This window comes from Calypte anna, chromosome 6, assembly GCF_003957555.1.
Source record: "Calypte anna isolate BGI_N300 chromosome 6, bCalAnn1_v1.p, whole genome shotgun sequence".
Taxonomy (NCBI): domain Eukaryota; kingdom Metazoa; phylum Chordata; class Aves; order Apodiformes; family Trochilidae; genus Calypte; species Calypte anna.
The window spans coordinates 21,414,306-21,417,939 of record NC_044252.1 but is presented as its reverse complement, the minus strand read 5'-3'; positions in this window follow the sequence as shown (position 1 = coordinate 21,417,939).

Below are 3,634 nucleotides of genomic sequence, written 5' to 3'. Positions count from 1 at the left end.
CTCCGGCGCGGGGGGTGGCGGGCAGCGCCGCGCGGGCAGGGGCGGGCGGTCGCGCCGAGGATCGGCGGCGGCGGCAGCGGCGGCAGCAGCGGCGGCGGGGGCGGGCGGGGCGGGGGCCGCAGCAACGGAGCGGGGGCGGCTGCGCCGGCGGCGGGCGCGCCTGTGCGCGTGCGCGGGACGACCCCCTGCTTACCCCCACCCCGCCCCCCCTTTTCTCCCCTGCCCGCGGGCGCGTGCGTGATGCGTGCGTGCGTGCGCGCTCCCGCTGCCTCGCCCTCCCCCGCTCCCTCTCCCTTGCCCTCCCCCCCGTGTAAGCCCGAGGGCGGGTGGGCGCCGCCATGTCAGGGGCGGATGCGTTCTCCTGTCTCTGCCGGGCCCTGAGGGACCATGGGGGGGGGGGCCGGGCGGGGAGAGGGGGCCAAGAGCCTCTGCGTTTGTCGGAGTCGCACGGGGCTTGGCGCCTTCCCTCGGGGTCTGCAGCTGTCGTGAGGGCACCACAGCCGCCCAAAATACCCGTGGTTGAAGGCTCCCAGGGCCGCGGGCTGGGTAGCCCCGAGGATTTGTCCACAGGGAAGTGGCGAGGACTGAGCCTCTCTCCAGGCTCGCTCGGCCAGGAGGAGTGCAGTGCCTCTCCCCAGGGCCCCGTAGAGGCCCCAGGCTGCAGCTCCCGGCAGGAGGCCAGCAGCCTCCCGCCCTAGAGGCAGAGAAGCGACCAGCGGGCGGGCCCCGGTGCCTGGGAGCCGATGAGGCCCAAACTTGGAGGTCAATGGTAGCTGTCTGGGCCACAGATCCCAGGACAGCTCATGGCGATTGCCACTCGGGAGACGGTGTCTGTGCAGGAAGGGACTGTGTGGGACCTTGGCGGTCCTCCATCCCGGGGCACCATGGGGGGCTGCCAGCGCCAAGGGAGGCTGAAGGGAGGGCAAACGGGAGGGAAGATGCTTGGCAGCCGCAGAGCCAGGGAGCAGGAAGGCAGAGGTTTTACGGCAGTGTGAGTCGGGGAGGTCGTGGCTGTGGTTCGCTGCACCTCGTGCAGAGATGGCAGGGGCTGTTCCCAGGCAGGAGGCAGGGGAGCGGCTTGCATATCTGCTGTAACTTCTGCCTTGCAGAGGTATGACCACATCTTTCCAGGGCCTCCCTGGGGATGTCTGCCCCACGAGCATTGCCCCCGCAAACACAGATCCTCCTCCAGCCCCAGGGATGCACAGCTCTGCAGGACAGAGCGTGTCCGCTGTTGGCAGGGCCCAGATTTTAAAAACCTCCCCAGGGGCAGCAACACCCTGGCTGCAGGGGCCCCTCTGCAAAGGCAGCTGCCATCCCAAAAAGATGCAGCTTCAGCCTGGCAGTGGGAGTACTATCCCGGGCAGAGCACACTGCCTGGGGGAGCCTGAGCTCCCTCCCTGCTGAAGGGCCAATGCCAGCCCATCTGCCTGTGGCCGGGTGGGATTTGCGTTCCTCTGCACTGGTTTGAGCTCCCCATTGCAACCTGCTCCCCTTATCCCTGAGCAAGCTCTGGGTGCTGCAAGGCTGAGCCTATGTGGCACGGGGCAGAACCACGGTGGCTGAGGACACACCTTGAAGTGTGAAGGGAGGAGAACTGCAAGCTGGGACACAGTTACAATCATTTTCCTTTCTGCGTGTTTGTTTTACCTTGTAAACCAGCAGGAGTCCCTGGCGCTGCCCCAGCTCAAGCCCCCCTGCTGTGGATCAGAGGTACCTGCACATGTGTTTTACTCTGGTTGCCCCCAAGGACCCCATGTGCGGGGGATATGGTTCCACACACAAGGCTTATATGAGGCTAGGCGGGCTCTGTGGGGGATCAGCCTCGCAGTGCTGAAGGATCCTACCACACACAGGGAAGGAGTGATCAGGCAGGTCACTGCGTGTTCTGGATGTGGCCCAGGGAGGGAACAGGGAGGGAGGGTCTGGAGCAGGGATGACAGCTGCAGGGCTCTGAGGGCAACATTGTTCCTCATATGCCAGGTGGTCCCTGTGTGCTGGGCCATGGCAAGCCTCCCCTGGTGGCTTCCTGCTGGTGAAGAGACATGGGCTTTTCCGAAGTGACTTCTTTCATGCTTTAGACATACTGAGCTCAGGAGAAGCAAAGTGTTATTCAGAGACAACCACTCCTGGGGTGAAGATGGAGCCTGAAGTGCTTCCCCAGGCTTCCCTGGCTTCCCCTGCAGTGTCAGGGGCAAGCACCAGCCTAATGAGCCTGTTGTTACAACTAAGTCTCCCATGCTCAAGCACCCCTGAGGTGATCACACATCCCCCCCTCACCAATATTTGTACACAACCCAGTGTGCGCCTGCAGTGTTCATGCGTGGGTCCATGGCCCTAGAGAAGGACCCAGCTGCCCATCTGGCACTTGGGGCGGACAAGAGGGTCAGTGAAAAGCTTGGAAGGTGCAATGGGCTTGTTGGAGGGGGAGCAGGAGGGGATCAGCTCCCCTAGATGAAAAGCCTGTTTGTTGCTAGGGAGGAGCAACCCCTGGGAGGTAGGAGGTGACAAGCGATCACAGAGGCAAGTCCCTTGTGGGAGGTAGGGAACGAAGGAGAGCAGCAGGATGAGGCTCCACGTGTTGGACATGCCCCTACTCAGGGGCCAGGCACAAAAGAATGAATAAAGCAGCTCTGTCTTGGGGATCCCTGAAGGAATCCGGCTCAACGTAGAGGCCAGGATAATTAGCTCCCACTGGGTAAATCCTGCTGTGGTGAGCTCCCACCAGTGCATCCCCGTTGCGCTTGTGTTGCTGCAAGCACCTCCCTGCACCCCATGAGATGATCCTGCTGTCTGGGAACTGGAGGGAGGCCTCCGGAAGGTGGCAGCACCCAAAGGGACTCAGGGCTATCAGCGCAGAAACAGGGCCAGTAGCATCCCCGGCCCCTTCTACGGGAGCCAGGCTGGTCCACAGCTGTGTCAAACGAGCCAGATTTGGTTTCCTCTCATCTCTCGTGTCCTCCAGGCAATGTTCTGCCTGCCAGGTCCGGAGAGCTACCCGAGCCCAAACACAGGCAGTGACGTGGTACCCAGTCCTGCCTCATAGTCGTGCCCGTTGGCCGCAGAGCAGATCACGGTGTTCAACCTGCCTTTCAACCCTTGTCCCGCACCGGTGCATATCGCCCACCAGCCCCCATCGCCGGGTTCGGCTCCATGCAGCACCTCGCGTTGCCGCAACGGCACCTCCGGCGGACAGCGAGCCCCCTCCTGCTGCTGCCCATCCCGCAGCGCCTCCGTTCCCTCTTCCCGAGGGATGTGTCACCCCGGCGGCCGGGTGTAGGCGGGGTGCCGCCGCGCCCACGTGTGAGGCAGAGCTGGCTGGGGGCGGTCCCCGCCACTACCGCGGGAAACGCGCGGCCGCCCCGCCCCCATGGGGCGCTTCCCGCCAGTGATGCCCGCGCCGCCCCGCCCACCGCGCGCCGCAGCCTCCTCGCCTTCGCCCGTAGCTAAAATGGCGGCGAAGCCACAGGGTCTGCCCGCCCTCAAGATGGCCGACCCCCTCCCGGGTCCCGACGCTCACGCGTGCCGGCGTCCGCCACTTGAAGGGCCGGCGGCGTCGAAGGGGTGTGCTCCCGCCATGCCCCGCGCGAGGCGGGGCGGTGGCCGCCGGGAGCTGTAGTGCGGGGTGGGCGGC